The following is a 14,377-nucleotide window of genomic DNA, read 5'->3' on the forward strand; positions in this document are numbered from 1 at the left end:
TTATAAGCCATACGTCAATGTTTTAGCCAAATCTGACAACGAAAGCGAAAAGCAAGCATCTGGGCTGGGAAGTTTATTTACACATAATCATTTTTTTAATTTCTTCTGTCACAATTATTTTCGTGATGTTTAATGGTGAAAAAATAGCTTTACAATTTACGATAACCAACCCAAGAACTCCCGAGCACCGTGTATAATTTTTGGGAACGTGTGTTTTTGTATACTCTACAACATATTTTATATCCTGCAAAAAAAAAAAAACAACCTTTTACAAGAAATCTGAGCTAAGTACACATGTGTAACTTTTCTAAGGAAGCGTTGGGCACTTATAACAGCCAAACCTGTGTCCTTTCGCAACAGCTCCTCAGCACGCAGAAAGAAATACGAGATACACTTTCTATTGGCTGTTATATCGAGAGCCTAAAAAAGTCGTTCAAGTCCAGGTGTTCACTTGCAATTCATACAAGTCACCTGTACAGCTGACCTGAGATGCAAAAATCAAAGCGAAAGGCACCAATGGGATTTGAACCCACGATCTCCTGTTTACTAGACAGGCCCTTTAACCAACTAAGCCACGGCGCCGTTGCCCACGCAACGTCTTGGCTTCCTTCCAAACCGTCAGTGGTACCACAATTGAAATGTTTCTTTCTATTTTTCTTTGCTAGCGTTCCGCAATGCCTCCCAGCGCTGCGAAATGTGGTACGCGTAGCGTCATTAAGGAGGCCACTACTGAACTAGTATAAGATGTGCCTGCCGTCAAAATAGTGCCAGGACCAAGTGAGCTGCAGAGGCTGGGGCTGCGCAAGGCAGCGGCCCACCGCGGCGGAAGGCAAGGCCTCGACGTCCTCACGTGGGAGACCTAAAGCCCAGTCGGCGAAAGCTCTGCCGGACCATCAATAAAGTTGTTACCAACCTACCAATGTGAGCTGCAAGCGCGTAACACGCGTATCTGTTTAAAAAGAGGTAGTTGTCAGATGGAAAACAACCCGATTTCAGTTTTCAGCACTACATAACTTTTTCGCTCTTCTGTCGAAAACATATTTCACCAGGCACCTCCGATTCTAACTTCGGACTTGAGACATTCACCTGAGCGCGCAATAAGAAGTAGTGGCGGTTGGTATTCTGCGCCATGTTGTGTGTAATTTATGCTGATGAAATAAAGACATTCGAAACGCCTACCATGCTTTTGTTTCTGTGTCCACTCGTTTACTGCCAGGCCGGTACAGCGATCACAAGCAAAAAAAAATATCCATACGACATTCCACATTATAGCAATCCAAAGAATAACTAAGTTCGGGAGAGGACGAAGGCTTAAAGCGATGAGGAATCGTGGTGACGACGCATCTGAATCATTAAACAAGGTTCTGCGCTAAAGAAACACGGACGAGAAGAGAACGAGGGTGAGCGCAGGCTCGTGACTGAATTTTATTCAGTAAAAAAAGCGCATGTTTATGCTACGAAAACTGCAAATTCATCTACACGCATGTGATAAACTTGTTTTTATTGCAATACAATCTGAGTGATGTATCACTGGCACAAACGTCTCTATTTTCCGTGATGAAAGAAGCCCCGGCAAGCTCACCTGCCAACTGCTCACGACTGCGCCTTAAAATTTTTGTTCTCGACAGTAACGGTTGGCACGGTTTACCGCAAGCAAGCAACGGACATGCGCTGTAATTCAGGGGCAGATTAGATCTTGTCCAGTCTTTATCGAAAGCTGGTGTTTCTTAAGTTGTTCATTCGTACACGGGCCCGTTTGGCCGATGTATACTTTCCCACATGTCAGAGGAATTTCGTATACTACCCCCGTCAAGCACTCGACGAATTGAGCGGCGTGGCGCTTAGTGCAATGTTGCACACTCCTTGCAGAGGCGATGCGGATGCATAGGGAAGCCAGCTTGCGTGGAGCGGAATATACGATCGGCACACCGTGACGATTGGCAATATTCTTCAGGTTTTGTCACGCCTTGTGGATATAGGGGACAACCGCTGGTCGTATTTTTTTACGAACTTGACATTCTGGGGTTTCACTAGCCGTCAACTTCTGCAGCCTGAATGCTTGGGCTGTCATGTACCAGGTGATCACGTGATTTCTCCAAGGCTTCCGTCAAACATAGCATGCCAATAGCGCGTTTAATAGACCTGGAATGCGCAGATTTGTACAACAGGTATTTTCTGGCTCGCGGCGAGTACATCCAGCATATGTAATCAGTAGTTCGAGATAGGTGAATATCTAAAAACTGCATTCAATTTTGGTCATGTAAATTGTAGGGGAAGGTTAGACCTCTCCCGTGTCGTTTAAAGGTCGCTAAAATATCCTGCGCGGAATTCGTGCGCGTCAATCCTGGATGTTCTTTAAAATGTACTAGGTAATCGTTTACGTATCTTAATATCTATAGCACTATACCATGGTCCAAACAGTGCACCAGGTCACTATCAATGCTGGTCAAGAAAAACCTCTGGCCATGAAAAAGTATATGAAGCCAGCTCTTCGATAAGCTAATATGTCTTCGTCACGACTTGACAAAGAGTATACATGTTATCAAAACTTTGTCTCCTGCGACATACCTTGTTCCAGGTTTTCGCATTATTTGAACACTAGGAATGATATGAACTTGCATCCTCAATAATCTTAAAAGTGCGTCATTATTTTGTAATGTGGGTGCTAGCGTGAATGTTTCATTTTCCGCTTTCTCCAATTTTTCGATATCTTCAATGCCAAAGCATTCCAGCTGAAACACTATTCCATAAAATTTATGCCCAATGCTAGAAAATTGCGAAATATATAGCGCTTGACGAGATACAGTTCTATTGACAATATTCACAATAAAAATATTTAAAGAAACGGAAAAAGCATACATTTCCGCCGCTTGTTTGACACGTCACATATCCTCCTCACAATCGTTTCAGCCAAAATTATTTGCAAAGTGCATTTCCTGCATACTGTTTCACATGAATTTGCAAATTGTAGTATGCATTGTGTAATGAACACTTGGACATCTGTATAGCAAACATTTCATAATTATTGACTCGCACTGATTCATTCTTCGCGCATATTCCTCACTTCTAATAATCCAGCTCAAGCACCTATGCATTATTCCACAACCTTGCGCCGCTAACAATACTGTACTTAAAGGGAATCCACACTTGGTGCAGTTTGTACTGAGGCGAATTCCGTAAGTACCTCATCAGACGCTAGCCTTTCAAAACGCGATGTATGGTGCAAAGCCTGCCGCGACGTTATTAACTTTAATAATGATCAGATAAAAATCTTGGCCCAAACAGGCGTCAAACACAGGTGTTCCGAGTGGCAGGCGAGTATTCTACTTCTGAAGGAAAAAATTGTAGCGCAGAGCAACACGCGGACAGACAGAGAGGACGGGTCTGTCCGTGTGTTGCTCTGCGCTACAATTTTTTCCTTCAGAAGTCATGAACCAACTAGCCCAACAAAACGTATTGCTAAGTGAGTATTCTACCACCGAGCCGACGCCAGTGCTTGGAACCGCTTTGGAAAAATACCCCACATAATAGTCATGTGGGGCAGGGAGTCAAGTTAACGCTGTAATATTGCGTGGCAGAAGCTCAGTATCGCGCCACACCACGATAATTGGTTTCCGTGTGGGTAATTGAAAGCTGCCAAACCTTGACCTGAGCCTCAGCTATAATCCATCATCACTGCTGCTGCTCAGCAGCCGCAGCATCAAGAAAGGGTAGGTCTATCACGTGGCCATCTCAAGCACCAACATCATGATTCTGGTAAAATAGCCACACCGGATGGTTTTCGCCTTCGAGTGGTCCTACGCAACGGCATATGAGACGTGTGAATTTTAACATCATCCTTGAACGTTGTACTCAAAATGCGACAGATTGACCCATCCTTAAGTTGTGAGAAAAAAAGGACACCGGTGAGATTCCAACTCACGATCTCCTGTTTACAAGGCAGCCGCTTTAACCAACTAAGCCACGGCACCAATTTTCCATGGATTCATTGAAATGATAACCATCTTAAATCCAGACACAAATCTTTATCTGTCATGATATCGTATTGGTATAGCGCAGCTCAGTTTGAGCACGAAGACAAAGAGGCAACAGCGAAAAACGAAACACAGGCAAACAGGATGAGCGCTAACCTTCCAACGTTTGTTTATTGCATGACCCTACAGCGCTATACCAATACGATATCATGATGCACCAACTTGCCCAATCTGCATTACTTTATCTGTCGCTTGTCGTTCGACAAGACTACGTCTTTATTTCCGGCTTCTGCAAGACATTCAAAGACGCGCGGATTGCGGACCTCATTACAAAAACGGCAGCGAAACAGCATTAATTAGCCTTTGAAGCTGCCATTCCATTCCTTTCATTTTGCGGAGCTTTTGCCTTAGCGTAAACGATAATACATGTTCATCGCTTTATACCAAAGCTGCAGCAGAGTTTTTCTCGTCATTGATGCTGCTTCAGTAATCAACAAAAACAATAAAGTAAACGTGTGCGGCTGCACCTTCATATTATGTGTAAGTCGATTGTTCCTACTCTTACGCTGCCATAAAGAAAATACCCAAATATACACGGCTGATGTTTCTACGTCCATTGTCGTAGCATAATTGAAGATATCATGCATGACAGTGAAGTCGTCGCTCATTGTTTTCCGGCAATCCTCTCTCATAGCTGTTGCATCCGATGGAGGTGTTCGCGACAGGCAGAAGAGCAACGTTCTCCTCCATCTTTAAAAACCCACATATCTTCTTCCGCTCGCAATCACCAAAACTAATCTTGAAGTAGCTTCCTTGCAAACTATTAGGGTCGAGTTTGGTGAGTATAACATGCACCATGAAATTAATATTTGTATACCTCAATTGCGAAAATTTCGTATTTCTTGTACGGCTTTAGTTTTCATGCATATATGCGAATTCCAAATATCCAGCAGAAGCACTTCTTCAATACGCCAGAAGCTTTTCTGAACAATTCTATATTTTTAAGAACATTAAACTGGTGTAGTACACTTACTGCCAATTCTGATCAACAGAAACCTTAAAACTGCGAGGAGAAAAAAAAAGGTACCGTTGAGATTCGAAGTCACGATGTCCGCAGGCGCTTTAACGAACTAAGGCAAAGTGCCGAGTGCTCTTGGTCTCATTCAATTTATTCTCGATCTGAAAGCGTGGCACCTATTTCACCTATTTCTTAGTTATTTATCGCTGCACAATTCTGTTTGCTGTTTGTGGGAGAAATGCGAAACAGCACGGATGGCACACTCACTGGGAAAACGGCAGCGACTCACATGAATCCTTGAAGCCGCTATCTCGTTCCTTTCATTCTCCGGAAATATTGCCTTCGTTATTGCGATAATGTATATTGATAAATTTAAACGAAATCTTCAGCTGAATCTCCCTCGTTTTCATCGTGGATTGTAATGAAGGAAAATGCTAAACAAAACATGCACGTCTACACCTGCATAGCGTGTGGCCGTCGATTGTTCGCACTTTGAGTTGCCATGAAGAAAATCACCGGATATAAACGGCAGGTGTTTCTACGTCCATTGTTTTAACGTAGATCAAGACATCATGCATGACACAGTAAGTCATCGCTTATTGTTTTCCTGCAATCCTCTCTCATACCGCTTGCATCCAATGAAGTTGCTCTCGGCTGGCTCCTGTATGCTAGATAAATAACATAACTTTCGGGTTTCGAAGTAGACAGCTTTATAAGCAGCAGATGCATCAGCCGTTCTATAGCTGTCGGCTTTCGTCCAGGAACTGGCCATGTATTCGTCGACACTAGTGGTTGTTGTATTTTCTGCACTAGCGGCGCTAACCAAACAGGGAGGTAAGCTGTATTGTCCGTACTCAGTGGGCATTGATATCGCGGCTTATGCGAAACATTCTGCGTCGAAAACAAGGAAACTGCACATAAGAAGTGCTCTCTCAAAGACCTGGTCATCACAGTCACCAATATTCGATGCTCCTGACGTTGCAGACCTCTGTACGCAGTTTTATCTCATTTACACGTTATTCATTGTTATATACTGCAGGAAAGCAAGAATATCCTGTCAAATTCATGCATTTGGGTTAGGGGCGTTTCTGGAAATATTTTCAGGCAAGGTGGTCGTCCGAGACCCTTCGATCTATATTTGCGCGTGTGTCTGTATGTTCACTCATATATGTACTGATACGGTACGGTACGAAGAACTTTATTTAAAGATCCGGAGAAGTGCCACCCCTTAGGGTGACACCGCGGGCCGCTCCCACGTGGGGACAGTTAGGCCTAGCCTAACCGCCGCATCGCAGGCTCTCTGGACAGCCCAAAGTTGTTGCTGATATTCCGAGCTCTTGAGGGCCGAGCTCCATTTCTGCTCTGTGAGGTCCTTATCCCCACGTAACGAGGGGCACCGCCAAAGCATGTACAAAATGCAAAAATACTTGGAGGACGCTTGAGCTTTGCGTTCAAGAGTAGAATGTGATAGCGTAATCGGACCCCGTGAGCATCGCCTTCTCAATGGCTAGCGTGGCTTCAGTTCTCGGTGCATGCCTCAACCGTGCCGTAAGGAAACGAAAGACTGTTCACGTAACATTTGCCGTTTCAAATTATCCTAGAATGTATACTGCAAGTACAGTTGTTAAGTGCCCACTACATCATAATTCTTCCTTTTACGAATCAGCGAAGGGCCCACTACACGTGCGTAAGGCAACATGCGAACCTACGCAGCGGCTCACTTTGATGATGCTTTTGCAGCTGATTATGTCTGAGCGCTTTGTAATGGTTGGGCCTTTAAAACATCTCCACTTTGCGCAATTCACATGTTTTGATGCCTGACGCTATCCTACGCTTCTGCCACGCAATATTACATTAAGGAGATTCGTCCCACTACTTGACATTCATATAGTGCTTTTTTCTGAAGCAGTTTTGAGCAATAGCGTGTCTCAATGGTAGAACACTTGCCTGCCACGCAGAAGGTCTAGACTAGATTCTCACTCGGACCTAGATTTTTGTTATTTATTTTATTTGCATCTTTCTTGATTTTCCGGTCACGGACAACGCTGATCTTTCGCTCGTGACCAAAGACGCCGACGCCGACACCGATGCCGGAATTTCCGCGGAACAAGCTCTTTATCGCTATCGCGTTAAAATTTCGGATGGAAGAGGGGCGGCTTGCACACCCCCTAAATACCCGCTGGGCAATGTCACTGCTTTAAGCGGAACGCATTGAATTTCCCAAGACATCAATTCTATTACTGCTTATTATTACTGCAGTGAATATTGCAGGTGAGGACGAGAAGTATTCCAGCTGTGGACGGCGTCCAACCCGCTTAGAGCAATGAGTAAGGAAAATCGATAAGGTAACTGCAATGATTCAGCGAATTTCTTTGACGATATAGGAAAACAAATTGGGAAAGCCTTCCATAAGACAAATGTAGTGTGGAGAGCAGTTTTCTACTTTCAATAAAAGCAAATCGAAATAGTCTTGCTGGCAGCATCGGCAGCCCACTTTTGTTGCCACCTTATCGAAACTTTCTCTTTATTTTGCCTATGATATCTTCATCAACAGCAAGGGGGGGGGGGATCGGAGATCTCTGTTCGTTCCGCGTTCGTTCTGGCGGTGTTACGTCACAAAAGTGGGCGGTCCGCAGCTCTCTTCCGCCAAGAGGAAGAGGACAGCCAATCGTCAAGCGGTGAGCGGCGAGCTTTCCGGAAGTAGACGCATATCGTTTGTCCTCGGCAAGGGGACCGTATATTTCAAAACGAAGTGTTTCTCGCCTTGTAATAAATACAGTTGTTATACGAAAAGGTATTGTTTTTCTTTTCAAGCTCAAACAGTTTCTGAAACAGCAATAGGTTAGAGTGCTGATATTTATTGGCATTAGTTTTTCTAACGTGCTCGCTATGTGAATACGCGCACGCGAAAAAAAAAAGAGAAAAGTAGCGGTTGGCGCAGTTTTTCAAGATGTCATCCCACCGGAATGTCTGGCTTGGGCTCCCGGGTGTCGAATCGTCAAAAGGAGCTTCTGCTGGCTTTTATAAAGAGCACCCACAGATACCTACACCGTCGTGCCCACTGGGGCCGTCGTTCACGAGTGAGGACCGGGACGACACGTGGCAGTAGCTGGTAGCGCTTTTGAACTAAGAAGTCCCTGCGCGTAAGACCACAGCCCAGTGGCAGGCCCGTTCATTTTGTTCGCACTGTTCGTTTCGAGAACAGAAAGCGACGCCGCACTCGCTCATGTCTTCAAACGCATCTCGCACCTCCAACCGCAAGAGAAGCACACGTCGCAAGCGCCATTTTCTCAAAATCAGCTGTTGCGGCAGCCGCAACCGCCGGATCATGTCGTGCGAAGCCGTTTGTTCGCTCGAGAGAATGCGTGCGATCGGTCTCGCGCTCCGTTCGTTTGTAGCAGACGACATGCTCGTTACGACGCGTATGACGTCACCAAAAAATAAAAGATCAAGCATAAAGAAAAATGGCTATGTCCCTCAGAGACGTGATTTTTTCCGGCTTCGGCCAGTCGTGTACGCCGCCAGAGAGAGAGAGAATTTTATTTGAAGGCAGAGAGGTCGGCCTGAGCTAGTGCGCTCTAGCCTGCTACTCTGCACAGGGGAAAAGGGAAAGGGGAAAAAAAGAGTGATGAGGGGTGATGATGGGGAGAGGAAAGAGATATGCGTATATACAATAATACAATAACCACGTGACGTAGTGGTTTCGCTATAGTCTTGTGTCCAGTTCTGTGCTCCTAAGAAAATCTATCACAGCCTTGATAGCAGTTGGTGACTTTGTCTGGTCGCACATAGCTGACAAAATACCCGTCTCACTTAGTGTTGCCACACCGATTCCTGACAACGTTAAAGCAAGTGCATTACGTTGTGACACGTAAAGTGGGCAGTCACAAAATATATGTGCTGTTGTTTCATGTACTTGGCATCGTTCACAGTTCGGGCTGTCCGCACGGCGGATGAGGTGTGCATAGCGGCGAGTGAATGCAACTCCCAGACGAATCCGGTGCAGCAAACTGGCCTTGCCTCGGTTCATTCTAGCCGGGAGGCGAAAAGTCATTTCCGGATCTATTTCCCGCAGGCGCCTATATCGATGGTCTGGCTGAGACCAATAAGTGGTTATGCACTCTCGCATGAGCAATCTCAATAAAGAGTTCACGTCACCTCGCGTGTACGGTACTTTCACGTCGGTGGGGGCGTTAGAGACAGCGGTTCTTGCTTCAGAATCAGCAAGCTCGTTGCCTACCAATCCACAGTGTCCAGGAATCCATTGCAGTGTAACTGAATGACCAATCTTCTGCGTAAGGTCGAATGCGTGAATGATTTCTAAAGCAAGTGCATAATATTGTCCCCTTCTTGAGCAAGAGTCAATAGCTTGTAATGCGGATTTTGCGTCTGAGAGTATCGTCCATTTACGTGGTGATTGTCCGCACACGAATTGGATAGCTTCCCGTATCGCAACAAGTTCTGCAGCTGTTGAAGACGACCTGTGATCTAATTTGTACTTCCGGGAGGTACCCAGATGAGGAATCACAAAGGCTGCAGTCGAAGCGCACGGAGTCACAGATCCATCGGTGTATATGTGCAGAGTGTCGTCGTAACGTTGAGTCAAATATGCCAAGGTGAGTTGTTTGAGCGCAGCACACGCCGCCAGAATGTGTACAGAACGAACGGCGCAGAACAAAGATCTTCGATCACCCCACTCGTTATGCCGCGATATGACGTCACCAAAAAAGAAAAGATCAAGCAAAAAAAGAAATGGCGACACCCACCGGCCTTGAGTGGCATCTCCTGCTTCAGCCAATCAGCGCGCTTGTTCTTCCCCAGGAGAACGAACAAGCGGAACGAACAGATCTCCGATCGCCCCCCAAATTTATACGTGCGCTATCAATTTTTTTTTAACGCGACGCTTTCGCGATAAGTTGCCGCTAATTGGCTACATGTTTGGGCAGGGTGCTACAGGCATCCTGCGAGGCCTATGTCCTGCATATCTGACCACTGGTTTGCGTTTACCCCAGCAAACATCTACTTTTCGTCGCAGATCCAGCAGTCAAATGTGGTGACGACGAAGTTCCGCTGACGAGACCAAGGAAAGACACATACTGCAAGCCTCGACTACTGCGTGCTGACGATGTGCACAAGCTAAGGAAGTGCGTTTGCAAACCAGGTTACGTCCGCAACGCGTGGGGCCAGTGCATTCGAGTTGAGGACTGCAATAAGTGCAAGCAATGGCCTAACGCCGACTACGGCCTCTGCCGGAGCGTATGCCCTTTGATCTGCGGAAAACCAGTGCCTACTGTGTGCGTAAGGACGTGCATGAATGGCTGTACGTGTCCGCCAGGATACGTGCGGTAAGTAGGCGACGATTCCTAGCCGTCACATCAGGCTCACTTGCTGAGCAATGTTTTTGAATGATAAGTCATCATCATCATCAGACTGACTGCGCCCTCTGCAAGGCAAAGGCCTCTCCCATGTTCCGCCAATCAACCTGGTCCTGTGCTGGCTACCGACTACGTTCTACCCGCAAACTTCTGAATAACATCGCCCCGCCTAGCTCTGTGTCTACCCCTCGTCAGTTTGCGGTGGCTTGGAATCCCGTCTCTTACTCTTAATGACCAGCGCTTATCTTGAGTACGTGCTACATGCCCTGCCCATGCCTATTTCTTCTTGTTGATTTCTACTGAGATGTCCTTAACATCCAATTTTTCCCTGGGCCACTCTGCCCTATGTCTTCTCCTTAAGGTTACATCTATCATGTTCCCTTCTATTGCGATCCCTTCGTCTTGCTCTATTTAAGCCGACTTCTTTTGTAAGCCTCCAGGTTCCTGCTGCGTAGGTAAGTACCGATAAGATGCAGCTATTATATACCTTCTCCCTGAGGGATAGTGGTTAACTACCATTAACGATTTCAGAATGGCTGCCCTATGGGCTCCACCCCATTCTTATTCTTCTAGTTACTTCAGCCCCATGATTCTGCGCCGCAGTAACTACGTGTCCTCAGTAGTCGTATTCCTTCAGCACTTTCAGTGCGTCGCTACATATCGCAAAAGCGATGTTCTATTCCGAGACTGTTCCACATTACTTTTGTTTCCTGCGCATAATTTTCAGACCTACCGTTCTTCATTGTCCAATTCAGTAATCACGAATTGCAGTTCCTCCCTTGAGTTACTCATCAATGCAAAGTCGTCAGTGAATCTAAGGTTACTAAGGTACTCTCTATTGATGTAATATTATGATAAAGGATAATTCATTGTGAATGATAATTTTTCTTGCTAAAACCGGGACCCCTTGAGAGCATCTATCTATCTATCTATCTATCTATCTATCTATCTATCTATCTATCTATCTATCTATCTATCTATCTATCTATCTATCTATCTATCTATCTATCTATCTATCTATCTATCTATCAAACGCACCACGAAGTCATGTTGTGCTGCCGTCATGACGTCACATATATTTAGAAATAGTAACTGGATCATGACATCAGCACATGACGTGATATGATAACTTCCTCGGGGGTGGGGGTGGTGGATATTGCAATTTTCTGTGAACGTCGATGTAAATTAATAGGTGTTTTTCTCACTGCGTCTGGTTATTTCTTGCAAGCAGTGCTGTCCCCAATTGTACAACCTAATACAATACCAAGCGTGAAGCAACCTTTCGCCTTCAATCGTTGCGCAGAGCTTAACATGCTGCTGAACATTTTCTCCTCTCTCAAGGCACGTACCTCTTCGATAAAGAAGTTCAACGATATTAGAGCTCTTTCACTGTGTTCGCCTCAGGTATTGAAATCACCGGCGAGCATCTACTAGCCTATACACGGTTCAGCAATAACACCGAATTAATATACGTTATTTCCCGGCTATGAAAAAGCACTGGCAATGTATCGCACAAGCAACCTCGATTGAAACGTTCCTGTTTAAAAGTGGCGTGAGTGCTCATGAGTCCTTAATTGGTTTGGTTTCTAGGATTTTACCTCCCAATGTGACTCAGGCTATGAAAAACCCTGTAGAGATGGGCTGCGGATAAAGCAGACACCCTGGCGTTCATTAAGGTGTACTGAAATTGCACTGTACACGGGCCTTTAGCAGTTCGCCTCTGTCAAAATAAAACTGCCGGGGCCGGTATTGAACCCGCGACCTTCCGTTCAGCAGCCGCGCACCGTAACCAGAGAGCCACCGCGACGGCTTTTGGGTGCGTAAAGGATCTCCTTATCAAATGCCCGCAGCTTGTTAATGTTGGGGAGCATTAGTCATACCTATAACTATACGATAGCTGTATGCCTCTTTTTTTACTATGTTACAGTGAAAACCCTATGAGATCACAACAGCCGATTTTGGTGGCGCATCTCTCAAAAACACCGTGTACAGGCTTCGTGTACTCGAAGAAACCACGTTAACAGATCCAAAAAACTGCAGGAAGGGGAGGATGGAAGCTTGCGATGAAAAAATCTGTGAACAGATTGTGGGTGCTCGAGCGAACGTTTCGACAAGTGGACTTGTCTTCTTGAAGTTCCAGCCTTGAAGAAGACAAGTCCACTTGTCGAAACGTCGGCTCGAGCACTCACCTCCCCGTTTATGAATTTTTCGATCGCGTTAATAAATGTCATATAGCGTGGTATAAGAGTAGAATAACAACTAGGCGGTCACACAATACTAATTGCACAACGCGTGGGTTGTTTAAAGCTTACCACCCATTTTAAGTGGGTCAGCAATGATTCTTCATCGCTTCAGTCACGGCATCTACAAGGCCTTACACATGTACAGCGGGTACCTCGTTTCTCCCCAGAATGAAGAGTAATGGCATGGTAGGTGTTTCCCTAACTGCGGAAGACGACGACGAAGTGATTCTTTCATAGAACGCTTGTACCTGTATCTCGATTTTTTCGATTTGTTTTCCTACCAATCCTGGGAGCTGCCGCTCCCTTCATGCAAGAATGGATGAAGAAGCCTCCAAGGACCTTCCTGGCGCGCAACAGTCACGTCCGGCAGCGTCAAGAAAACGGGGGAATGCCTCAAGCGGCACAGACAGCGAGGCAACAGAGTTCTACTCGGACAGCTTCGACTCATCGGACGACGACTTCACGGTTGTCATGAGCCGAAATGCAAAAAGAAGACTGCTGCGGACATCATCGTCGGCAAGTGTATCCACCGTGAAGACTACACCACAGCGCTGGCCGCACACTATGCTCTTCATGGCCATAGACCCTGCGGCCAATTTACGCCTGCTAAACAGGCAAGTCCTCTCTGCATTTCTCGAGGGGCTTGTGCCAAATGAGATTAAAGACGTGAGGATCAACCCACGGAAGAATGTCCTGGCAGTAGATGTTCTGCACCGTAGCGCGCTGCAAAGCCTACGGAACGTGACAGAGATTGACAATGTCAAAGTGAGATCAGTGATCCCCACAGGCTGTAACGGCAGTGTTGGCGTCATTTATGATGTCGACGTTTCCATCCCAACTGACGACTTTCCAGTTTTGATAAAGCCAACTACAGAAGGTGCCCTCATCACGCACATCGCAAGGCTCGGCCACTCACGTTGCTTGAAGCTTGTGTTTGAGGGCGACAGCCTTCCGTCACACGTCAAAGTTGGCCACGTTCGCCACCAAGTCCGTCCATACATACCGAAGCCCCTTCAATGCTACAAATGTTACAAGATAGGACATGTAAAAGGTGTCTGTACCAACAATGTTGTGTGCCCGCGGTGTGCTGAACCCCATTCAGAAGACGTCTGCCAGGTCACTGTGTTAAAGTGCCCCAACTGCCATGGTGCTCACGAAGCGTCATCTAAGGATTGCCCACGAGTGCGGAACGAGCGTGCGGTACTCAAACGTATGGTGCGCGACAATTCAACACACAGAGAGGCTGCTGCTACTGTCAGGCGACGACGGCATCGTCACAGATCACGAAACGTCGCATCTGCCGATAGAGACTCGCCATCTACCGTCAAAGCAACTGGCTACCGATCGCCAAACTTTGCAAAGACGGATACAACGAAAACAAAGGCAGGGTCAACACTCGCACCTGGTGAAGAGTGGCCCTCACTTTCACGAGCGCAACCTGATTCAGAGTCACATCGGATCCCGCCACCCTCGATGTCTTCACGAGCCAATGATGCAAAGACGACTGAAGATCGACAAGTCATAGTCATGTTGCAGTCACTTATGAGCGCAATGCGCCTTCTTTTGAGCAACATTAAGACTCCGTCTGCGCAGAGCGCGCTGCAGGTGCTGGACACTTTGAGTCCGGTGCTTGCAGCTCTAGGATAAAACCATGGCCCGCGAGATGCTATCGTTCCGTGCGGAGGTCAAGAATTCATCCGTCTTTCAGTGGAACGCAAGAGGGCTTAAGCCTCGCATGTCCGACTTTAGACAGTATGTATTCACCAA

At 46.2% G+C, this 14,377-nt stretch overlaps 1 non-coding gene across 1 annotated transcript; it reads right to left on the reverse strand.

The window, feature by feature from the left end:
- Positions 1 to 508: 508 nt before the first annotated feature.
- Trnat-agu (transfer RNA threonine (anticodon AGU)) lies at positions 509 to 582 on the reverse strand. Its single transcript has one exon. It is a non-coding gene; the product is annotated as a tRNA-Thr (tRNA).
- Positions 583 to 14,377: the final 13,795 nt, after the last annotated feature.

This window comes from Rhipicephalus sanguineus, chromosome 8, assembly GCF_013339695.2.
Source record: "Rhipicephalus sanguineus isolate Rsan-2018 chromosome 8, BIME_Rsan_1.4, whole genome shotgun sequence".
Classification (NCBI taxonomy): Eukaryota; Metazoa; Arthropoda; class Arachnida; order Ixodida; family Ixodidae; genus Rhipicephalus; species Rhipicephalus sanguineus.